At 33.7% G+C, this 27,166-nt stretch overlaps 1 protein-coding gene and 1 pseudogene across 2 annotated transcripts in view; one reads left to right on the top strand and one right to left on the bottom strand.

Moving 5' to 3' along the window:
* Window positions 1–27,166, bottom strand: part of MNAT1 (MNAT1 component of CDK activating kinase) — a 173,259-nt gene that overhangs the window by 117,130 nt on the left and 28,963 nt on the right. The window lies entirely within an intron of this gene.
* On the top strand, window positions 11,388–11,505 carry LOC120603966 (uncharacterized; annotated as a pseudogene).

Raw genomic sequence — 27,166 nt, 5'->3', positions numbered from 1 at the left:
GAGAAGAAACAGGGAAATAAGAAATTTTAATTATTAATTAAATTTTAATTATTAATCAAATTAATAAGCTACTAATTTGATTAATAATTTATAAAATACTAACATTCGCCTTTGCATTACTCTATCTTAATAGGGCCATTAAAAAATAGAGGGGGAAAAATCGCTAAGAGGGAGAACAGAGCACAGTTGTCATTATCAAGATCAACAAAATACCAGAAAATTCACTTTGAGATTGGAAAGATTGGGAGAGGTGCATTTCTCCTAATCTTGTAGTTAGAAAAAATTAATCCAACTACAGAAATTGAAAATGAGCACACTTTATACTGACTAAAGATATTTAGGCAAGGCAAGGAACATTTTAAAATACTCAAAACTATTGAGCCACAAATAATATTCAATATATCAAAGGAACATTTTAAAATACTCAAAACTATTGAGCCACAAATAATATTCAATATATCAAGGTCTTGGAGAGTAGTCTCCATTGATAATTCAGTTAACAAGGTAATATGGAACACTTTAATATTTCTAAAGGTCATACCGTATATATTATACATAATATATTATTTGTTTCCATAATGAGCTCTACATCTCCAATTTTTAAAAATCTGCCTTAAATTACAAGGACTTAAGCAGTATTGAAGAATTTTTTAAATTATTTATTTTCCTATACAACCTTTTCTCATTCCGATTATAACTGCCGAAAGAATTCTTTCTTTTAAGGCTCAAATATAGAAGTATGCAGAGAAAAAACTGAAAGTTCTACTTCTTTCTGTTCTATATCCCATGTCCCACAGGTAACATAGTATTGGTTAGTGTTTATGTGGCCAGATCTTTTTCTGAATATTTATAAAATATATATTTACAAATTATATGCATGTAGTCATATAAAAAAAAATTAGAAAAAGTTGATAATTGCTACTTCACTTTATCTGGCAACGGAGAAACCAAAACAGCAGTATGTGGGCAATCTTTTGCCTCAAAGAGTGCACCAAATTTTTTCAAACAAAATCTTATATTTTGTGGAACAAAGGAAAATTGCTACAAAAGCCCAAATCCTTGGTCATTACCCATTTCAAAAGATATTTTTATGGTTTTATTTTATTTTTAAAAACCAAAATGGTGCCTATCCTCTTTTCTCTCTGAACAACTTATTTTTAGATTTTAATTCTCTGTATCGAGAATATTTAACTATTTATATACTTTGTCAACATTTTTAATAGACCTGTTTCCTTTTACTTTTTCAAAAGCAGTTATACTCCACACGGAATTTCAATAATTACTAAAACAGATTAACTGACTTAGAAAACATAAACAATTAATCACAAACTATATTTAAGACTTTCTTTGAAGTAATCTAGTTTTATCAGCACTTTTCACTCTTCAACTCCTTGGCTTCTGGAAACAACTCAAAACAGAAGCCTATGGTCTTAAAAGATAAAAAACAAGTGACAACTTCTGTTAAAAATTTTATTCCTACAATAAATTATTTCCTAACCCATGTGTACTGAACTCTCTAAGGTAGGATCTTGATATTACTAAGGAAAGTTTTCTCCCAAAATATGCTGCCTAACTATTCTGTACCAGTGAATATTGTAAAGCTATATCTTTGAACATTAAAATTTTAGGAATCTTAATTTAACTAAATAAATCATTTGAAAAAAATTGCCCTAAGTGAATTAGAAAATTTTAGAGATAGATAACCTAAATGATCACTAGTTAATTAAATTAATAAAATATTACTAACATACATTAATGAAATAATTCAAGAGTTCATGGAAACCCACATCTGGTCTATGGCCATGCCACCCTGAACATGCCCTATCTTCTCTGATCGCAGAAGCTAAGCAGGGTCGGGTCTGGTTAGTACTTAGATAGAAGACCACCTAGGAAGACCAGGTGCTGTAGGTGTTTAAAAAATAAATAAATAAATAAAAATAACATCTGTTGCATTTTGAAAAAGGTAGCCAATTTACAAATAAACCTTGTTCTAATACTTTGCTTACAAACTTGCTACCTGGAACTCAGAATACGTTTTCCCAAAGACACTTATGTATGATGGTTAGGTTTTCAACTAAATTATACTGGCCCACAGAAGATGAACAGTGTATTAAGCAATTTTTTTTTATTTTTCTCTCCTCTCCTTTCACCAATAAAACAATGATCAGCTTTCAAATGAGAATTAAAATGTGGTAAAAGAAGAGTATTCCAGCAGTCTGGGTAGAAATTTGAATCTTCATCTTAAAGAGGTTTGGGATTTTCTTAAACTTCTGCTATTTGTAGTCAAAACAAATTTTTGATGATGTTAAAACTCTAACTTTAATAACATTTGATAGAAGGAATATGAAATCTTGTTTAAGTGAGGAGTTACCTAATTACACATAATGCAAATTTCAAGCTAATTAGTCATGGAATCCAGTTAACCTTCATTACTACAATAATCATTTTCTAGCAACAAAAATAAGAATGCATTATATTTACTTATGCAACATTCTCAACTTAAATCTTAACACATTTGCTGTTAAATTTCACAATCAGTTCCTTCATACATTTAGGTTATATTGGTATAAGTCACTTTATATCTGAAAGAGAATTCAGAATCTATTACAAAGCCTGAGGAAAGAGATTCATAAACAGTGCTTTGGGATGTAAAACAAAGAATTCATCCATAAAAAAAGGAAGTGACAGCTTAGGACAGGTGTTAAAAAACATTATAATGAGACAACAGACTTGGTGAGGGAAGGGAGATTTCATTCTCAAAATTAAAAAGAAAAAATTATGTTTACTCATTTTTTAATTGTCTTAGAATTCAACATAAATAACTAATCAATCTTCTGTTGGCTATTACCATTTAGCACAGGAATTTACACCTAACAAGCAACTATTTTAAGCCCACTTTAAGCCAGAAAAAGAACTATATAAATAAATATTTATACACAAGGGGAAAAAAAAGAGCTAATAATTTAGTATAGTTATACCAAGAAAACATGAGCTCCCCATCCCCAAAAAACTGGGTTTGTATCATTCTTACAAATGGTAAGGACCATGGAGTATATACAATTTCCCTTTTTGCCCTCTTGCCCAATAAACTCTTAAGCCAAATTTAAAACTATTATTGAACAATATTATATATAATTTCTAAAAAGAAGTTCAAACTACAAAAAAAGCTAGAAAGAAGACAACACGTATTAAGGATCTTGTGATGTAGATATTATTTTCCTTATACATAGATGAAGACAATGAGCATGGGGGAGTCAAAAACTGGCTTAAAGTCATATATCTATTAAGAACTGATATCGGTCCTCTTAGCATTCCATATTTTCTTCTTTAATTTTATTTTTACTCTCAACTTTTACAATGACCTATAATAATAATCCCCAGTGTCTATCTCCAGCCCAAATGTCTTTCTGGAGTTCCTGTTAGGCACTGCCTATTGTACGATTCCTCTTTGGTGTTCCACAGGCATTCTGTTGTTGTCGTTGTTTTGAAAAATAAAATTACCTCAAACTCATTATATCCAAAACCAATATCCTTTGCTCCTGAGGGATATAAAGAGAATAACACCAACTTTGTGCATAAAGGTTTACATATACTGGTAGAAATAGAAAAAACAAAACTCGTTAATAAATGTATATCTGAATACTATCATAAGCTCTCAATGAGCAATAGCTCAACAAATTATACTGCATACTCTTGGCCAGTGAGTGTTAACACATTATACTCCAAATGCTCTAAGCCAAGGACAGTTCTAACTTCATTGTCCTGAGTGGAGTATGTTCTGAAGTATGTGGACTCTACTCTTCTGTACCCATTATTTCTACCACTGATTAATAGTTTTGACCCAGAAGAGCCAAAAAAGTTGTGTGCAGCTGATAGTGTTGGATGTTAAGACATAAGTTTTATAGCAGCTGGATGTGCCTTCGAGGACACTATTAAGGAAACAGGGTGAAGCTCAGTTAGGAATTGGAAGAAAAGACTCTAGTTAACTTTATGAAAGGCTACAGAAATAATACTACAGACTGAGAGAACTGACAAATAAGTATATGAATGGTAAAGGAACACACAATGGCCACCGGAACATTCAGGGTTTTGGAGAATTTAAAAGGAACAAGTTGCTAGTGTACTAAGTCAAGAATGCATCCCATAGGGACCATTACAATTAACCCCACCTTAGAAAGGAAAAGGCAAATTTAATACTACAGTTTCCAGAAACACGTGTCCTGCACTAAAACATCATCATTACTTTCACAATGATCCATAGAAACTAAACACATATTTACCTAACTAGACCAACAATTATCTCAAAAGGCTATCGACAGGTTTCTCTCTTTTCTAACTACATATATATGAAGTCCAAATCAACCTCATATATTTAAAACAAAACACGTAACAACAGATTCACCGGAGAAGCAGATATCACAATCCACCCATTTTCTCTTAAGCCAAACGTTAAAGAGATCTGCAAAAATGTAAAACAATGCTACTCACAAAATTTTTTTGTTTTGGAAAATATAGTTATAGTTCATAAAAATACAGTTTATCTTAATATGTAATAAGTGCTTAATAAATATTTTCAAATTTCCTCAATTTTAATTTCCAATATGGTAAATGTTAACGGACATAACCTTCATAAATAAAAGCTCTTGGGGAGTCCTGAGTAATTTTTAAGATTATCGAATTATCTGAGAACCAGGCTGTATGTGATCAATAAAGGTTTACTTATAAAAAACCAATGAATATTAATACAATCATAATTTGCATGGAAAGGCAGGGAGGCCCAGGAAAGAACCATTTAGAAATACAACAGCGCACTCTATTCTTCTAAACAAGGCCTGACCTCAGGGAAAACTAATTAGCCAGAGCCTAACCGGGTGGGGCATTATCAGAGCCTAGCTCACCTGGGAAAAGGGAAATAACCAACTTGAACTCACTCTAGTCATCCTGTCCCATCTAAAGGGGAAGAAAAAACTGAGAAATACATGTGAAGTTCACAGTCCAGAGGCACAGGCTCACTAAAAGACTGAGACCTCATCATAGTAATATAAAATATTCTCCCTTCCTACACACCCCACAACATTACTAAACATCTACTTATAACAATTCCTTTTACATAGAACATCATATCTAGCTTTCAAAAAAAAATTACAAGCCATACCAAAAGGCAAAAAACACAATTAGAAGAGAAGGAAAAGCATCAGAACCAGACAAAGCAGAAATGTGAGAATTATCAGACCAGGAATTTAAAACAGCTATGAGTAATATGATAAAGACTGTAACAGATAAAGTAGACAACATGGAAATATAGATGGGCAATGTAAACAGAGAGATGTAAATTCTAAAAAAGAACCAAAAAGAGATATGAGATATAAAAAAGGAAAAAAACACTGTAATAGAAATTTAAAAATGCCTTTGATAAGCTTATTAGTAGACTGGGCAGAGCAGAGAAAAGAATCTTTGAGCAATATGATATATCAATGGAATCCTTGGAAGCTGAAAGCCAAAAAGACTGAAAAAAACAAATAGAATATCCAAGAACTGTGAGACAACTATAAAAGAAATAATATATGAGTAATGGGAATACCAGAAAAAGAAGAGAAAAAGAACAGAAGAAATATTGGAAACAATAACTGAACAAATTAACATTAGACACCAAACCAAAGATCCAGGAAGCTGAAAAACATCAAGTAGGATAAATGTGCAAAAAAAAAAAGCTACATTTGGGTATATCATTTTCGAATTACAGAAAAGCAAAGATAAAAACAAAGTCAAGAAATAAGCCAGAGGGAAAAAACACTTTACTTATATATAGAGGAACAAAGATAAGAATTACATTTGACTTCTCCCCAGAAACTGCACAAGAAGTGGATGAAATGAAATAAAGTTTTTTCAAGAAAAACACCTTCGACCTAAAATTCAGTACCCTGAGAAATTATCCTTCAACAGTGAAGGAGAAATAAAGACTTTATCACACAAATTTTTGAGGGAATTTGTTGCCAATAGATCTGCCTTACAAAAAATGTTTAAAAGAAGTTCTTTAAAATGGGTCAGAAACTCAGATCTAAATAAATGAAGAGTATCAGAAAAGGAATAAGTGAAGGTTAAATGAAAATTTTTATTTTTCTTATTCTTCATTAATCTAACAAATAACATCTTGTTCAAAATAATAATCATAATATATTTGATTATGTATGCTTATGTATATACATTATGTGCACATATATGCTTATGTATGATGATACATAAGTGAAATGAATGATAGCAATGAATGATTCAAGGCACAAGAGGAAGGAATTAGAAGTACTTTGTTATAAGGTACTCACACTACTTGTGAGGTGGTATAGTAATATTTGAAAGTAGCTTTCAATTAGTTGTTAATGTATATTGCAAACTCTAGGACAGCCATTACAAAAAGTTAAAAAAAAAAAAAAGTATAACATGTCCTAAGAAAAAAGAATCACATTAAAAGCTCAATTAAAAACATAAAAGACAGAAACAGTAGAAAACAAAAACAAGAACAACAAACAAGAAATCATAGTGAATATGTTAGATATTAACCTATATCAGTCATCAATTTGAATGTCAAAAGTCTGAATGCGCCAATTATGCACAAAGACAAAAATTGTTACAGTGGGTCAAAAAATAAGTCCAAACAATATGTTATCTAGTAGAAACCCACTTTACATATAAAGACATATAAAGAGTAAAAGTAAATGCATGAAGAAAAATATATTGTGCTAACACTAATCAAAATAAAGCAGGAGTAGCAATATTTATTTCAGACAGAGCTGACTTAAGAGCAAGTTATCAAAAATAAAGAAGGGCATTACATAATAATAAAGGGGCCAAACTCTAAGAAAACATAACAATCCTAATGTGCATACGTCTAACAACTGAGCATCAAAAATATGTGAGGCCAAAGCTGACAGAACTGAAGGAAAAACAGATGCAGTCACTATTGTATTTGGCAACTTTAATACTTCTCTACAGACAACCCAAAAGGCAGACTATCGACATAGTTGAACTCAACAACACCATCACTCAAGTGGTAATTAACATCTACAGACTACTTCCTCTAACAACAGCAGATAACACGTTCTGCTCAAGATCACTTGAGACATTCACCAAGACACACCAGACCACATTCTGGGACATAAAATATACCTTAACAAATTTACTTACACACACACACACACACCAGTTTTAGTTTTTTTTTTTTTTTTACTATATTCCAAGTTTTATTTTTATTATCGAGGTGACATTGGTTAATAAAATTATATAGGTTCTGAGTGTACAATTCGATAATATATCATCTCTATATTGCACTGTGTTCATCACCCAAAGTCAAATCTCCTTCTGTCTGGAGGGGAACTTTCACAACTTGATAAAGAACAGATTTTTAAAAACCCACAGCTAACATCATACTTAATGGTGAGAAACTGGAAGTTTTCCCACTAAAATCAATTACAAAGAAAGAATATCCTCTCTCACAACTCCTTTTTAATATGGTACTAGAAGTTTATACTAATACAGTAAGGCAAGAAAAATAAATGAAAGATATATAGACTGGGAAGGACGACATAAAACTGTCTTTGTTCACAAATGACATGATCATCTACGTAGAAAATCCAAAAAAAAATCAACCAAAAAAACTCCTAGATTATAGCAAGGTAATAGGATAGAAGGTAATATACAAAAGTCTATTACTTTCCTATATAACCCCAAGTATAATTTGAAATTAAAAACACAATACCATTACATTACCACCAAAAAAATAGTATTTAGGTATTAAGTCTAACAAAACATGTAAAATTCTACATAAGAAAAACTACAAAACTCCTATGAACAAAATAAAAAAAGAACTAAATAAATGGAGAGATGTTCCATGTCTATGGATAGGAAATGTTCATGGATAGGAAAACTCAATACTTTTAGTTGTCAGTTTTTCTCATCTTGATCTATGGATGCAATGCAATCCCAATCAAATTCCCAGCGTATTATTGTATGGGTATTGACAACTGATTCTAAAGTTTACATGGCGAGTCAAAATGCCCAAAATAGCCACCAGAAGTTGAGAAGAACAAAGCTGGAGGGCTGATGCTACCATCTTGACTTTAAGATTTACTATAAAACTACAGTAATCAAGATAGTGTGGCACTACCAATGTTATCCCAATAAACTTAATTAAAAAATTAAATAAAAGTTCGAAAAAAAGAATAAAAAAAAGATAGTGGCACTGGTTAAAGATTAGACAATCGATGGAATGAGACAGAACCCCCAGAAACAGACCCATATGAATATAGTCAGCTGATCTTTGACAAAAGAGCAAAGGCAAAGACAATCTCTTCAACAAATGGTGCTGAAATAACTGGACAATCACCCTTCAAAAAATCAACTCAAACTCAAAATAGGTCAAAGACCTAAATGTAAAATGCAAAACTATAAAAATCCTAGAGTATAACATAGGAGAAAACCTATATGGCCTTGGGAATGGCAATGACTTTTTAGATATAACACCAAAAGTATTAGCCATAACTGATATGCTGGACTTCTTTAAAAACTTCTGCTCTACTCAAAACAATGTCAAGAGAATGAGAAGACAAGCCACAGATAGGGAGAAAATATTTGCAAAAGACACATCTGATAAAAGATTGTTATCTAAAATATACAAAAAAAAAAAGCCCTCTTAAAATGCAACAAGAAAACAACCCATTAAAAAATAGGCCAAAGACTTAACAGACACCTCAAAAAAGAAAATATATATTTGGCAAATAAGCATATGAAGAGACGTTCTCCATCATGTCATCAGGAAGATGCAAGTTAAAACTAGATATACTACACACCCACTAACAACATCAAAGGCTGGCAAAGATGTAACAGGAACTCTCATACACTGTAACTAAGAATGCAAAATGGCACAGTACCTTTAGAAAACATTTTGGTGGTTATTTATGAAACAAAGCATATTCTTACCATATGATCCAGCAATTATACTTTCTTGGTTTTACCCATAAAGTTAAAAATTTATGTTCACACAGATGTTTATAGCTGCTTTATCCATAATTGCCAAAACTTGAGAGCAACAAAGATATCCTTCAATAGCCAGATGGATACATAAACTGTGGTATATCCAGACAATGGAATATTATTCAGTGCTAAAAAACAAATAAGCTATCAAGCCATGAAAATAAGCCGATATGAAAAGCCTACATAGTATAAAATTCCAACTGTGACATTCTATAAAAGGCAAAACTGTAGAGACAATAAACGATCTGGAGTTGCAGTGAGCAGGGGGAGAAATAGGCAGAGAACAGAAGATTTTTAGAACAGAAAAATACTCTGTATGATTTTATAATAATGGATATATATCATTATACTTTTGTCCAAACCCACAGAATATACAACACTGAGAAAAAGCTCTAAGGTAAACTATGGACTCTGGGTGATGATGTGACAACATAGGTTCGTCCTTGGTTAAAAAAAAAAAGTACCATTCCATTCTGATAAGTGATGCTGGTAATGGTTATTTGAGCAATCTCTGTACCTTCCTCTCAATTTTGCTGTAAATAAAAAACTGCTCTAAAAACAGTCTCTCAATAAATGTTTTATCTGAAAAGAAATTCTTGTTAGTAATATCAGAGAGTTTACTGCCTATGTTTTCTTCTAAAAGTTTTATGGTTTCAGGTCTTACATTTAAGCCTTTAATCCATTTTGAGTCTATTCGTTTATACTGTGTAAGAAGGTGATCCAGCCTTCTTTTTTTTGGCATGTATCTGTCCAATTTTCCCAACACCATTTATTGACGAGACTGTCTTTACTCCATTGTATATTCTTACCTCCTTTATCATATATTAAATGAGCGAATGGGCGTGGATTTATTTCTGGGCTCTCTATTCTGTTCCATTGATCAATTTATCTGTTTTTAATGCTAGTATCATGCTGTTTTGATTACTGTAGCCTTGCAGTATAGTTTGATATCGGGTAGGGTGATACCTCCAACTTTGTTCTTCTTTCTCAAGATTGCCATGGCTATTCGGGGTTTTTATGGCTCCATATAAATTTTAGGATTATTTGTTCTAGCTCTCTGAAAAATGCCATTGGTATTTTGATAAGGATTGCATTGAATCTATAGATTGCTTTGGGTAGTACGCCCATTTTAACAATGTTGATTCTTTCTACCCATGAGCATGGCATATGCTTCTATTTATTTGTATCTTCTTCAATTTCTTTTTTCAATGTACTGTATACTTGAAACTCATTTAAATAAATTTATTTTTAAAAAGTTTTAATTTTTGTTTCTTGAAAGCAAAGTATGACAAAGTTTACTTAACATATATTAACATTTTAAATTAATCATTCTAAATATCCAATATTATTAAGTCTATATTATATTAATATTAATAATATATAATAGACAAGCCTGAGGCCTATTTCCCAGATTGCTTTAAGACCTAAGTCATATATTAAATTTGTAATTTTTTAAATTTTTTGAATGATAGGGAAAATTTTTTAAATTTCACTAATAAAGATGGAAAACTCAAACCTTTTAAGAAATCAAATGGCCATCCAATCAATTAAATGAGTTATTACATATTAAAAAAAAACTAGAATCTAGCACATAGTAAATATTCAATAATTATTAGCTGTATCTCTACATTTATCAAGTCCTTTCCATCTGACCAAATAATTCTTAAGTTGTCCAGAGACTAACTTCAAGAAAGAATATTTTCCAACCTCCAATACCTTGAATTCTGGCATTTTTACACAATTAATGCATATTCTCCCATCTTCATTGACACCAAGGGCATATCCTAGGAAAAGTATTTATTTCACAAACCATCTCCCCCAATTTTTTTTAACCTTAATTGCTAATAAGCATTACTTCTGATAAAAGTTCTTGAGTTGTTAGACTGAGAGGGTGTTATTAACTCCATTAATAAAGACAGCTTAGTGGTTTGGTTAATTATTCAAATATATGTAGCCAACAGAATTTAAGAAAAAAATTTTAAGGCCTAGACGAAGGATGGAAATATCTAAGTAGTTAGAACTCAGCATAAAGAAGAAAACCTCAGTAATGTTTAGCTGATATCTGGGATTTCTATTGTCAAAAACTTTGAAGAAAGATTTGTTTCTTTTTAAAAACACTAGAGTTAAGCAAAACCATTGTTTATCTTCAAGAATTTAAGATAAAATAAACTATTTTTTAAGATCTGCTCATTGCTGTTTTGAAATTCCAAAGATAATCCATATATTAACAATGGCCTTTCTATTTTCAAATATGAAGCATTATTGTTATGATGAAGTACAAAACAGCTTTGTGAAAGTCCTGCACACTTTCTTAGGCAAACAAAACTTAATACTTAAAACACTAGTTAATAATATGCTATAATGTCTACAGCCATGCCACCCTGAACATGCCGATCTCGTCTTATCTCGGAAGCTAAGCAGGGTCTGGCCTGGTTAGTACTTGGATGGGAGACCACCTAGGAAGACCAGGTGCTGTAGGCGTAAAAAATAATAATAATAATAATAAATAATAATAATAATAATAATAATATGCTATCATATGCAATGTTCTTCATTGAATCCTCCACTAATCATCTATCACATCTAATTTTTACAGACAAAAAATAAATTTTAAAAAATGTAATTGTATATTTTAACACTATAAAGCAGATGTTTGTAGAAATTTACAACCAAAAATAATTATTAATTCATTATTTTAAAAATCAAAGTTATATCCACATGAAGTTGAACTCCTACCTCACACCATATACAAAAATTAACTCGAAATTATTCAATGACCTAAATATAATAGCTAAACCCATAAAACTCTTAGAAGAAACCTAGGAGTACATCTTCATGACTCTGGATTTGGCAATGGATCCTTAGATATAACACCAAAAGCACAAGCAATAAAAGAAAAAACTGATATACTACATACACTTCATTAAAATTTTAAAAACTTAGTGTATCAAAAGACATTATCAAGAAAGTGAAGACAATCTACAGAATAGGAAAAATATTTGCGAATCATATATCCAATATGTGTCTAGTATGCAGACTATATAAAGAACTCTTACAATTCAACTACAACCCAATTAAAAAATGAGTAAAAGACATGAATAGAAATTTCTCCAAAAAAAGATATACAAACGGCTAACAAGTACATAAAAAGATGCTCATCATCATTAATCATTAGGGAAAACAAATTCAAACTACAATGCAATGTCATTTCATACTCACTAGAACTGCTACAATATTTTTAAAATGGGTAATGACAAGTGTTGACAAGGATGAAGAAGAATTAAACACTCATATGTTGCTGGTAGGAATGAAAAACGGTTCAGCTGCTATGGAAATCAGTTTAATGCTTCCTCAAAACTAAACAGAATTGCCAGAGGACCGAGTGATTCTACTCCTAGTTATATACTCAGAAGATCAGAAAACAGGTACTCAAACAAATACACGTACAAGCATGTTCATAGCAGCGCTGTTTACAATAACCAAAAGGAGGAAAGAACCCAGATGTCCACCAACATATGAATGAAAGAACAAACTGTGCTATATATACACACACAATAGAAGTATTCAACCATAAAAAAATATTGATACATGCTTTAACATGGGCGAACCTTGAAAATATTCTACTAAGTAGATGGAGTCAGACACAAAGGTCACATATTGTGTAATTACTTTTATATGAAATATCCAGAATAGGTAAATCCATAGAGACAAAAGGCAGACTGGTGGTTGCCAGGTGCTGGCAGGGAAGGAAAAATGGAGAGTAACTGCTTAATAGGTATAGGATTTCCTTTTGTAGTAATAAAAATGTTTGATAAAGGTAGTGGTTACATGACATTGTAAATGTACAAAATGTCACTGGATTGTTCATTTTAAAATGATTAATTTTATGTAATATGAATTTCACATCATTAAAATAATTTTAAGCAAAGTTATATATTCTTAGTATAAGATCAAGTTTTATCTATTCATTTATGATTTTCAACAAAGACTGGAAAAACTAGAATCTTACTCTAACATTAGCTTGCTGCAGAGGATATCTTTTGTTTGCCTCTCCAGTTATCCAGGCAACTCTTCTACTATTTTGAACTAACAGGACTATGAATTTCCCAGTCCCATAATTTGAGTGAGTTTGATCCCACTCCCAAATCAAGAGGTGGTCACTGACTGGCTTAAACCGAGAGATCTCCTTGATCTCTTCAAGTTTATATAATATAGTTATTTTGCCAACTAAAAATATAATCTTTTCAGCATTTAAAAAAATGGTACAATGCTTTTAAAAGCATATATTTAAACAAGTATACATACAAACACATATTTGTATGCATACAGATATATACAGGTATATATATCCTGTTCCTTTAGAAAAAACAAGAGGTTCCTTTAGAAGAAAAAGATATTTTGCTAAGAACTTTCTTTATTTTAAATTTCTCATGGTAAAAATAAAATAAAGCATAGGTACGCTGATGATAATACAGTCTTTTGAATTTGTACCAACATAATGGTATGTAAATCATTATAACAAAGTATAAGAATATAATACTACTTTGAATGCATACAACTTTCCTTCTAAAAAGCTTAAAAGTCTATGCAAAGACCAGGATTAAAAAATACAGGCCAAGTTAGATATTATTTTCCCCTTTCTACATGTGGTAAAACAAAATGATTTGTTTTTGTCATACTTTAAGTGCAGGCTAGAAATCTATCTCGCCTAATTTCTAGGCATCTTTCTACCAACTAAATGCTCCAGATCTAGACAAACCCCACAGCTTCAGAACCAGGAAATCTCATGGTGTTATCTGTGGTGCTGGATGATCCAAACCATCAGATAACTACTTATTATGAGAAGGCTTAGATCCATTTGACAATAAATTATAAGGTTTATGATACGCTATGGCAAGTCTAAAGATCAAACTGAATCCACTATCATTATCTACAAACATCTACTGGGCACTTATTGTATATGGATCTACCTAAAGAAGTATAAAATACAAAGCCGCATTATAAAGTAGTATAATATTTGATCCATACCTTCAAGGATGTAGTATATAGTTAGACAAGAAGACACATCCATAAAACAACAGGAAGAGGTTATGTGTGCTAAGTTCAAAATAGTAATAAAGTCACTTCTTGAGCAATTATTTATTGAGCAATTGAGAGAGAGAAGAGCATGGTGATTAAGGGCACAGATTTTGGGCCATTTTGCCTCCTTTTCTTTAGTCATTTGGTAGGCCTGCAACCCTTGATAAATTATTAACCCTAGCTGTGCCTCAATTTCCTTGTGAAAAAGGAAATAATACTTTCCAGGGGTCAGGGAGGTGGGAATGGTATGACTGCCTCATAGAGTTGATGAGATTTTTAGAAATATACCAGGCACATAGTACACTCTCAATAAATACTATTATAACTAGTACTTAATGCAAGGAATGATTAAAAAGGACCAAAGTTTAAAGGAGCCAGTATCAAGGATTACAATTGGGGAAGGACTCAGGAAAGGGGCTGAATATTACTGGGCCTTGAAGAATTTGGTGGCTTTGAAGTACAAAAGAAAGATGACATTCCTGGCAGAAATCACAGCAAGAACAAAAATATAAATACTCACAATTTATACATGGAACAATAAATAGAACACTTTTAGAGAAAAAAAAGAATTCATTTACACATATAAAGTAGTCCATTCTCATCCTTAAATGACAGAGAAAAATGTACCTCCTGGAAGATTGGGGACATAGTACCAAATGGTCTCCCATAAGGTCAACATTTCTTTGAATTATCACGTGCAATTTTAAAAATTCATAAAAGTTCAGTTTGACCCCATAATACAATCCTATTTATTCTCATTTAAAAATGTCTTCAAGTAATTACTACTAATTCAATTACTCAAATTTATTTTTAATATTCTTTAGGTAAAATTGACATTCCAGAAAGTTGTCTATGGATTCATGCATCACCAACCTATCACAGCACACTTCAAGAACTAAATATATTTAAAGAAGCATATAGAATAAAAAAAAAAAAAAAAAAAAAAAAAGAGTCCATGCTGACATAGAAATCTGGAATAGGAAAGAAACAGCATTATAAATCAATGTGGAAAAGAATAACTACTCAGTAGATTGTTGGGACACAACTGGTTTTCTAGATGGGCAGGGGGAACTAGATCCCTATCTCTTACACTATACACAAAAAAGAAATTCCATATGAATAATCTAAACATAAAAGAAAACTTTACACTTAAGAAATTATAGAATGTAATTCTATAATTATATATAAACCAGGACAGGGATTTCCTAAAGGTCACTAAAAGACTTTAAGTCATGTAAAGGAGAATGATATATTTTATTTTATCAATATTAAAAACTTCTATACGGGTAGGGGTAAATACAATACTACTAAAAATCTTGCCACAGACAAGGAAATTTCTTTTTCATCATACATAAATGATAACATTTAAACTATACAAAGAGGTTCTACGAGTCAATAATACAAACAATGCTATAGAAAAATGGATGGATTATATGAACAGGCATATTACACCATGCAAATCTACTTCCTTCTAACTGAAAATAGCTTCTTAAGAATTCTACTTAGTGTTTTTATTTTTGAAAACGTTGTAAGCCTTCAAGGAAAGGGTACAAACTACAATCTAATGCTGCCATTGATTTCCTGGCCATAAGTGATCCTCATCATCCCACTCTAGTTTCCCCTCTCACCCTCCACGAGGACCTCTACTGGTTTAGGCAGACTGCTAGTAGGGTACCCCAGAATCTTATCCCTAAGAAGTCTGAACCCCTGGTTACCATCTTCTTTTAGGTTGTGGCTGCTGTACTTACACATTTACTATAATAATGAGTTTAGGAACACTAAGAGATGTTCCAGTGGATCCCTTGAGTATCAGACATAATACTCCCTGCCCCCACTGTTATGATGATCACAGTCAATTACTCTTGCCAGGGTGGTGACTCCTTTTCTTCCTTTGGTGACCTTTTGGCAAAAGGAAATCAAGTGACCAAACAGCAGGCATAATTTAAAGTTTAATAGTGCTCTTACTGTGTCCCCTAGTGGGATATTTCTACCTCTGGAAATAAGGACCTCTAAGCTCACAGAGCCTAAAGTTATATGGATAGAAAGTACAAATGACTGGGTGCAATAATAAGTGAAGCCACTCCTACACTCATCCCTTGGTTCTAGGACCCATATATATTTGACATATCGGGATACCCAATATAATGGTCATACTCATAAAACAGTTGAATATTTAGGGTACAGAATGAATCCTGCATAGTGCCCATCCTTGTAGAGTATTACCTCCAATCTAGCACCTCAGCTACATCTTTATGAGCACATTACAACTGCTCTATTACTCCAAAGGGGTATGAGGAATATGACTTAGGACCAGTGGATTCATGAACTTAGGTACACTGTCATATATCCTTTCCTGCAAAGTGGGACTCTTGATAAGAGGCAGTGTTACTCGAGATACCATATTGGTGGATTAAACACTGTGTTATGAGCAGAAAAAGCAAACCTGTACCCAGGATATGTGTTAATCCCAGACTAGATGAATCCTTGCCCCTTCGGAAGGCACAATTTTAGAAGCTTTTATTTGACCTCCACTATGATAGTCCTTACCCTACTAATCAAGGAACCAATCTGAGAGTTCTGCCAAATACCATGTATATCCATTCCAATTACACATCCTGGAACTAAGGAAATGACTACCAAATGAGAACACAGACCCACTTTGAGCTAGATCTGAGCAAAGACTCTATTATTATCTGACACTCACACACTCACATTCTAACAAGGGGGAAATAGTAGCACTTTGGGTCCCCAGATTTCAATGTCAATTCACACCCTGTGGCAAAAATTCCTTAATAGGTTTGCAGCCAAAACTTGAATCACTAAAGGTGTCTGGGCAGAACCAAGTATGAAGTAGTAATTGAGCTGAACAGTGACTCAGGATCTTATAAAGAACCAAAGCAAACCCAGTATCACCAGATTAGGCCCAGCAAAGACCTTGAGGCCTGTCTGTCAATCCTTGGTTGCCAATAAAATAAATTCTCAGACTTCTCTGTTCTGGTCCCAAACCCAGCCAATAGAGGGTCAGCAGACTAGGCAAGACCATCTAACTATTTGTATGGGTGTTATACTTATTAAGTCTCCTTTGTTTCTCATCCTAATCTTTCCACTAGAATAAGCTTCTATAGATAACGTGCATTTTTAATGCAATGTTTTATTTTCGGTTAGGCACTCTGATGGCAAAAGAACAGACTGTAAAGTCAACTAGATGTAAAAACAAAAGCTATTGGTGTAAAGGTAATCAAAATCTTTTCCCAATATTTTTATGAGATGAGAATGGGAGAGAAAAAAGAAGAACTCACCAGGTGAACCATACAAGCAATAAAAAATTCCTTCATAAAAGGTAAAGAATAACAGTCATACATAGAAATCTTAAAATACATATTACAACAAGTGCCTTTATTTAGATCACTTGTACTCCCATCAAAATAAAAGAGACAAAAATTATTTCCAAGCAATTGGCATACCTACCTCTAAAAACATAATCTTACATGTAATACAATATCGAAAATGGGATTATATAGAAAGAACACACACTTTGCCTAGAAGTCTAATGTCCTAAATTAGGCTATATAAGCACATTCCCACTTCCTCAACCACCTAAATTAATTTCTTAGAACACTATACAACTCCTAAACTGTCTCAAATATACTTCACCATTTTTTCCTGTCATGATCACACTTATTCTATTCTCATGTTCTCTGTATCCAATAACAGATATATGCTTTGTACCCAATAATAGTAAACATGCTCCACAGTATTCCCAAAACGTATTGATATTGTCCAGACATTTCAACCACTGCCATACAGACTGTGAATCTCATCATCTTTATCCTCAGTTATGGACTCCCCAAACAGTATCCACTTCTCTCTCCCTAATACAGTTTTCTGTATCTGGCTTAAGGTCTTCCTGTTCACCACTATGCCTACCATCATTTTTGGCAACTTGAACATCCTCACAAGTGAGCCAGCCATTATAATAGGCATTTAATTCCTTGACTTCCTTAACTCTAATGATCTCGTGCCCCATCCTACTTCAGTCATTCAACTCAACCTTGTCATTATCAGTAGATATATCTCTTCTGGATTCTCTATTTCTAATATTCGAGTCTCTGAACACGTCTTCCTCTTTCAGGTGACTTGCACTAACTACTATCACTCTATCCTTTGACCCAACAAGGACCTCCCATCCACTAACCCAACTACTCTTCATTGATCACCCCTCTCTAGGTCCTAACTTAAACAATCCTTTGCAAATACACTTAACTCACTGCCCCTCCCTCCACTGTTTTACACCCTAATCATCTGTGATTGAATCCATCTATTCCAGTCCGCGCTGTATCTGAGCTGTTGAATTCTGCTAGAAAAAGTATCTCAAAACCCTATGGACTATATTCACTTTAAAATCACCAACCACAGATCTCAGATGAGCGCTCAACACTGCCAAACATCCCTTCTACACTTTGTAAGTAAATTCCTTTTCCCAGTCTCAGAGAGAACTATTTCATACTTTCTTTTCTCTCCTCAGACTTGATTACTAAGTTATTTCGCTTAGCATGATTATCTCAAAGTCCATCCATGTTGTCGCAAATACCTTCTACTCTTACTTCGATTATAGCTGTTAACCAAGCCTCATATTAGATTAATGTGGGATGTGGTCAGACAAAAATCACTTCATTTCTGAACATCATCAATCTAACTGCTCCTATAACCATATTATCTGCATTCCTGTATGTTAAAATGAAAAAAGTATCCCTGCTCATACCTAGGATCAACCTCTCCCCTCCACTTGTGCTCTGCATCCCATTCCTTAATCTCTACTCAAGTACTTTAGTTCTACAATTTTCCCTTCTTTCTCCTGCATTGTGAACTTCTTCCTCTCTTGAATCATTTCTATTGAAATATGAACATGCCTTAGTACTAACCACCATCTTAAAACACACGTGCACAAGTTTGATTCTACATTCCTTTCCAGCTATCACCCAATTTCTTTGCTCCCATTCACAGCAAAATTCCTAAAGCAATAGTTGTCTACAATTCTGCTTTCACCTCCCATTCTCTCTTTAACTCATTCAAATCCATCTTTCATTCCTGACTTTCCACTGAAACATTCTCCAGAATTTCACCAATGTCCTCAGTTTTGCCAAAGCCAGTAGTTAACAGAGCATTCTCTGTCCTTATTTTACACCACATCTTAGCAGCATTAACACAATTGGCATTTTCTCAATCTGGGAACACTATAATCCGTAGGCTTTTGTGACCTCACACTTATCCTGTTTTCCTCTTACACACCTGCTCTTTTTTCACTTATTTGCTGGCTCCTTTTCTGTAAGACATCTAAAAGTTGAAGCATAAACAGTTATGTCCTTGGCATTCTTCTCCTTCTATAAATGATCACATATAGTATAAATGGCTTTAAATATGACTCTCAGAACTAGACTACAGACCTGATTTCATTCCAGCTCAACTATTTAATCAACAACTCCACTCAGATGTCTAGGCCTATCTCAAATGTAACAAGTTCAAACAGAATTCTTGATTCTTTCATCCTGTTCTACCTGCTCCTCCCCAAGTATACCTACTTCAGTTAATGTCATCAACATCCACACAGTTGCTCAATCCAAAAATCTAGAAACCTTCCTTGACTTCTCTCTTCCTAATTCCTCATCACATCTAATTTATAACAAGCCCAACTGACCACATCTAAAATACTTGCCAAAATACATCCACTTTTGGCCATCTCCACTGCAATAAGCCACTGTAACTTATTACCTGAAGTACTGCTAAAGATTACAAATTGATCTCCTTGCTTCCATTATTGCCCCCAAACCTCACCTATCTCCCTCTCCCAAATTTATTCTCTATAGAACAACCAGAATAATCTCTTTAAATTGTAAATTAGCTCATTTCAGTTCCTTGTTCATGACCCAATGGTGCCTCATGTAATTAAAGCCTTGAAGACATTGTATGACCTGGCCCCTACCGAACTCTCAAGCTTCATATCCTATCAATCAATATACTCCTGTCTTCTCTCTGTCCTTCCAACATGCCAAGGTCATTGAAGATTGCGGGCAACTGCACTTCTCTACCAGAAACTCTCTTCTCCCCAATCTTCCGATGGCTGTCCACTCTCATAACTCAAGTCTCAAACCAAATGTCATTTGTTCAGAATCTTATTGAAAAACTGTCCCTAATCCTATCTAAGGTTGTCCTCCACTTGTGCCATGAAATAGCCAAAATTCTTGTTAGAAATTGATCTCTCCATCTTCTAAAAGATCATATCTATCAGAGGTCTCTTCTTTAGAGATGGCTTTTTTACTACCCAATCTAAAGTTGGTAACACTGTTATTTTCTCTCACAGTTAACTATGGTACATTGTCTCATGGCAACTCAATCCCATTTTCATCATTCTATTGTCTTCCCAAGGACTCTGGGAAATCTGGGAACTACATTTTCCAAAATCCCTAGCAGCAGAAATCCAGATTTGACTGCACCTCTTGATAAACAGGTGCAAAAGATCTGGAAGGCTAAAGGACAGTAGAAGCATCGTTACTCCTTCAGCAGCAAAGGACAGACATGTGGACATCAGCAGAAGACGCACAGCTCTCAAGTGTTCTATGAATCACTGATTTCAATGATAAATACAACTGAGACTAGCAGCAGCAGTTTTTCTATAGTGTTTATCTTCCTGGCTTCCTGAATGTGGCAGTTTCTCTTCCCTACTGCTCCAGTCCTTGTAAAAGGTTTATAAGTCTGTAACTACCTATATTAAATTCCTAATAACTTAAAAAATCTAGAATGGCTTTTGGTTTTTTTTCTTTAAAATTATTTTTAATAATTAAGCATTAAGTAATAGTACATTCATATAGTCAGATTCTACAAGAGTACAGATAAAACATATTCTATTCTCCAGCCACTCCCATAGGCAACTAATGTTAATTTTTTTGCAGATCCTTCAAGAGATTTTACACATATTACAATCAAACACACAAAATGCTCCCCAATCCCTTTATGAAAAACATATCCCACTATGCACAATTCTATACCTTGCTTTTTTTTTCCATTTACTATATCCTGAAGCTATTTCTCTATCAATACATAAAAAGCTTCATTCTTCTCTAGGGCTGCATAGTATTTATTGCATGTACCATTATTTAACCAGTTTACTATTTGATGGACATTTAGGTTGTTACCATTTTTTTTTAATTAAGTTTATTGGGGTAACAATGGTTAATACAACTATGTAATTTTCAGATGTACATTATAACTTGACTTCTGTATTTTGTATTGTGTGTTTACCACACAAAGTCCAGTTTCCTTCAGCTATCATATATTTGATCCCCTTTACCCACTTCACCCTTTCCCTAACCCCAATGTTTGACCCACTTTACCTCATCTACCTCCTCACTCCTGGCCACCCTCTACCCTCTGGTAACCACTAGTCTATAGTCCATGTCCATGAGTCTCTGTTTCTTTGTCCTGTTCATTTGTTGCTTTTAGGTTTCTTTCCCACATATAAGTGATATCATGTGATTTTCAATGTTTTCTGTCTGGGTTATTTCGCTTAGCATGATTATCTCGAAGTCCATCCATGTTGTCGCAAATGGCAGTATTTCATCATTTCTTATGGTTGAGTAATATTCCATTGTATATATGTACCACAACTTTGGTTGCTTCCATGACCTAGCCACTGTGAATAACGCTGCTATGAACATTGGTGTGCAAATATCTTTTCAGATATGGGTTTTCAAGTCTTTGGGGTAAATATCCGGTAGAGAGATTGCTGGATCATATGGTAGATCAATTCTTAGTCTTCTGAGGAACCTCCATACTGTTGTCCATAGTGGCTGTACCAATTTGAAGTCTCACCAATAGTGTATGAGGGTTCCTTTTTCTCCGCATGCTCTCCAGCATTTCTTATTATTTGTCCTGTTGATTACAGCTATTCTAACAGGTGCAAGATGGTATCTCATTGTGGTTTTGATTTGCATTTTCCTAATAACTAGCGATGTTGAGCATCTTTTCAAATATTTGTTAGCCACTTGTATGTCCTTTAGGGAGAAGTGTCCGTTCAGGTCCTCTGCCCATTTTTTCATTGGATAATTAGCTTTTGTTGTTATTGAGTTTTATGGGTTCTTTGAATATTTTGGATATTAGGCCCTTTTCAAAGATGTTGCTTGCAAATATATTTTCCCATTTGGATGGTTGTCTCTTTACCTTGCTGACGATTTCTTTTGCTGAGCAGAATCTTTTTAGTTTAGTCACATCATTTATTTTAGCTTTTACTTCCCTTGCTTTTGAGGTCAAATTGATAAAATCCACTTCAACTCCAAAGTCCTTGAGTTTAGTTCCTATGCATTTTATTGTTTCAGGTCTTATATTCAGGTCCTTAATCCATTTTGAGTTAATTTTGGTGTGTGGTGATAGACAACAGTCTACTTTCATTCTTTTGCAGGTGGCTTTCCAGGATTCCCAGCACCATTTATTGAAGAGGCTTTTCTTTCTCCACTGTATGTTTTTGGCTTTTTATGTCGAAAATTATTTGCCCATGTAAATATGGGTTTACTTCTGTACTCTCGATTCTGTTCCACTGGTCTGTGTGTCTGTTTTACTGCCAATACCATGCCTTTTTGATTATTGTCGCTTTGTAGTATAATTTGAAGTCAGGCAGAGTGATGTCTCCAGCCTTGTTCTTTTCTCTCAGGATGTATTGGCAATTCGGAGTCTTTTGTGCTTCCATACAAATCTGATGATTCTTTGTTCTATCTTTAAAAAATGCCGATGGGATTCTGATGGGGACTGCATTAAATCTTTATAATGCTTTAGGTAATATGGTCATTTTAACTATTTTAATTCTTCCAGTCCAAGAACATGGAATATCTTTCCAATTTTTTGTGTCTTCTTCAATTTCTTTTAATAGGGTCTTGTAGTTTTCATTATATAGGGCCTTCACATGTTTCGTTAAATTTATTCCTGGGTATTTTATTTTTTTGTTGCAATTGCAAAAGGAATTATTTTTTCCACTTCTTTTTCTAACACTTCATTATTAGAGTATAGGAACACTATGTATTTTTGAACGTTGATTTTTGTATCCAGAGACTTTACTGTATTTGCTTATTGTTTCTAGTAGTGTTCTTGTGGAGTCTTTATGGTTTTCTATACAGAGAATCATGTCATCCGCAAATAGTGACAGTTTGACTTCTTCGTTTCCTATTTGGAGCCTTTTATATCTTTCTCTTGTCTGATTGCACTTGCTAGGACCTCCAATGTTATATTGAATAACAGTGGCTATCGTGGACAGCTTTGCCTTGTTCCTGATCTTAAAGGGAAGGTTTTTAGTTTTTCACCATTAAGTGTAATGTTGGCTGAGGGTTTGTCATAGATGGCCTTTATTATGTTAAGGTACTTTCCTTATATACAGATTTTGTTAAGTGTTTCGATCATAAGTGGATGCTGTATCTTGTCGAAGGCTTTTTCTGCATCTATTGATATGATCATATGATTCTTATTTTTAATTTATGTGGTGTATCACATTAATCAATTCGCATGTCGAACCATCCCTGTGCCCCTGGGATGAAGCACATTTGATCATGGTGTATAATCTTTTTAACATGTTGCTGTGTTCAGTTTCCTAGTATCTTATTTAGGATTTTCACATCTGTGTTCATGAGAGATATTGATCTGTTGTTTTCTTTTTTGTTATCTTTACTAAGTTTTGGTATCATGGTAATATTGGCTTCATAAAATGAGCTGGGAAGTATTGCCTCCTCTTGGATTTTTTGGAAGAGTTTGAGGAGAATAGGTATTAAATCTTTGAATGTTTGGTAGAATTCACTAGTGAAACCATCTGGTCCTGGACTTTTACTTTTTGGTAGGTTTTTGATGATTGTTTCGATTTCCATACTGCTGATCGGTCTCTTTAGATTTTCCAGGTCTTCTTGATTCAGTCTAGAAAGGTTATATCTTTCTAAGTACTTGTCCATTTCTTCTAGATTATTAAATTTGGTGTTATATACTTTTTCATAGTATTCTTGTATGATCCTTTGTATTTGTGATGTCAGTCATTATTTCCCCTCTTTCATCCCTGATTTTATTTGTCCTTTCTCTTTTTTCTTTAGTGAGTCTAGCCAAGGGTTTGTCAATTTTATTAACCTTCTCAAAGAACCAGCTCTTCGCTGTATTTGTTTTGTTTTGTTTTGTTTTCAATTTCATTTAATTCTGCTCTAATTTTGATTATTTCTTTCCATCTGCTGACTTTAGGCTTCATTTGTTCTTCCTTTTCTAGGTTTTTAAGATGAATCATTAGGTTGTTTATTTGAGCTCATTCTTGGAAATAGGCCTGTAATCATATGAAATTTCCTCTTATGACTGCTTTTGCCATGTCCCCAAAGTTATGATATGTTGTACTATCATTATCATTCATTTCTATATATCTCTTGATCTCTTTTTATTTCTTCTCTGACCCAGTTATTCTTCAGTAGCATGTTGTTTAATCTCCATGTATTTGTAGTTCTTCCTGATTTATTTCTGCAGTTGATCTCTAGTTTCAAAGCAGTATGATCAGAGAATATGACTGGTATGATTTCAACTCTCATATTTGTTGAGGCTATCTCTGTGTCCCAGTATGTGGTCGATTCTTGAGAATGTTCCATGTGCACTAGAGAAGAATATATAAGCAGCTGTTTTGGGACAGAAGGCTCTGTAAATGTCAATTATGTACAACTGGACTAATGTGTCATTTAAGGATGTTATTTCCTTATTGATTTTCTATTTGGATGATCTGTCCTTATCCGACAGTGAGGTATTTAGGTCCCCTACTACATTAGTGTTTTGGTCTGTTTCTCCCTTTGTTAGTAATTGCTTTACAAATTTCGGGGCTCCCTGATTGGGAGCATAGATATTAAAAATGTTATGTCTTCTTGGTGCATGATTTCCTTTATCATTATGAAGTGTCCCTCAGTATTTTTACCTTTTTTATTTTGAAATCTATTTCATCTGATATTAGTACCACTACTCCCGCTTTTCTCTGAATGCCATTTGCTTGAAATATCATTTCCATCCTTTCACTTTAAGTCTATATTTGTCTTTGGAGCTGAGATGGGTCTCCTGGAGGCAGCACATGGTTGGGTTTTGTTTTTTGATCCATTCTGCAACTCTGTGCCTTTTTATTGGTGAGTTCAGTCCATTTACATTTAGGGTGATTATTGAAATATGAGGTCTTCTTATAGCCATTTTATCTTTTGCTTTCTGGTAGCTCAGTGTTTCCAATGCTTCCTTGTCCTTGTGTTTTTGTTTTCTTTATTTGGGTTGGCTTTTGTGGGTTTTTCCTCTGGGTCTTCTTGTTTGATGTTATATACTTCAGTTCTGAATCTTTGGTGTGTGGTTACCATTACAAATATGTAAAGGATAGTTTTATATAGATAGATAGATATATAGATATAGATATAGATATATAGATATGTAGATATATAGATATAGATATAGATATAGATATAGATATAGATCTATATATACACATACAGTCGCCCATTTTCTTCTGCACATGCCTTATCTCCATTCCCCTCTGCGAATTTGGATTTCTGAATCCTCCCCTTTTCAGTCACTGTTATCTCAATTTGTTCCTATGTATGCTGAACATTCATCACTATCTTGCTATAGCAATTCTCTTATTATTTAAGCTTATAATGCCCTGTTCTTAGTAAGGGCTGCACTCCTCTGCTTCTATTTGCCCTATAGTTGCTTTATTCCTAATTATGTTTTGTTGGTTTTTTTTGTCGTCATTTTTGTTTTAGGTGAGCTGACCCCTCTCAGTATTTCCTGTAGTGCAGGCCTCATAGTGGAGAATTCCCTCAATTTTTCTATGTCTGGAAAAGTCTTAATTTCTCCTTCATATCTAAAGGAGAGATTAGCTGGATACATTATTCTGGGCTGGTAGTTCCTTTCACTTAATAGTTTATATATTTGATTCCATTCCTTTCTGGCTTGTAAAGTCTGCGTGGAGAAGTCCGAGGATAATCTGATGTGTTTTCCTTTATAAGTTACTCTTTTCTTCTCCCTGGCTTCTCTCAGAATTGTCTTTGTCATTGATTTTTGATAATTGTAATACAATGTGTCTTGGTGAAGGCCTTTTGTGTTGAGGTAATTGGGTGTTCTGTTGATTTCTTGAATTCCAAGCTCCAGCTCATTCCTTAGATTTGGGAAATTCTCATCAACTATTTGTCTGAAAATGCTTTCCAGCCCCTGCTCCTTTTCCTCGCTTTTGATAATACCCATTAGTCTTGTTTCTTCTCCTGATAGTATCAGCTAGTTCTTGTATTTCTCTTTCATTATTTTTCATTCTTCAGTTTCTCTCTTCTTTTTTCTGATTTATTTCTAGATTTCTGTCTTCGGTATCACTGATCATTTCCTCCATTTGGTCAATTTTATTTCTCAAGCTTGCTATTTCATTTTTCAACTCCTGCAGTGTGTTTTTTATCTTCAGAAGTTCTATTTGGGTTTTTTTGAAGGTTTCAATCTCCTTGCTCTGTTCATCTAGTTATTTCTTCAGTTCCTGAAATTGTTGATATGATTCGTTTCAGAACTCACTGAGTTTTTTCAGAAGTACCATCCTGAATTCTCTGTCATTTAAGTTGTATATTTCTATGTCTGTAAGCTTATTTTCAGGAGATTTTTCTCTTTCTTTCTGAGATGCCTTGTCATCTTGGTTGTTTATGGTTTTTAATTGACTATTTCTTCGCCTGGGCATTAATGGAAATGTATTCTGCTTTTTTTCCAGAAAGATTTATTATATAAAGGTCTCTCTTTAGCCTGTTTCAAAGGAGGTGCTTTTCTTTCGGTTTCCAGTAGGTGGCGTCTAAGCCTCCTGGATCCCTGCTTTATACAAAGCCTTAATACCTTTACACAAGGCTTTTATATTCTTAATCATGCTCGCTACCCTCAGTTTCAGTCCCTGTCAGTGTTTGCAACAGTTTCAGAAGCGTTTGCTCAGATTCCCCCTGGAGTCCCACAGTGTTCAGTCTCAGAGGGTATGGGGGGAGGGGCCCTCGGGATTGGGGGTTAGGGATTG

The sequence above is a fragment of the Pteropus medius genome, unplaced genomic scaffold (genome assembly GCF_902729225.1).
Source record: "Pteropus medius unplaced genomic scaffold, Ma_sr-lr_union100, whole genome shotgun sequence".
In the NCBI taxonomy this organism is placed as follows: Eukaryota; Metazoa; Chordata; class Mammalia; order Chiroptera; family Pteropodidae; genus Pteropus; species Pteropus medius.
This window is presented reverse-complemented; position numbering and strand designations above follow the sequence as displayed.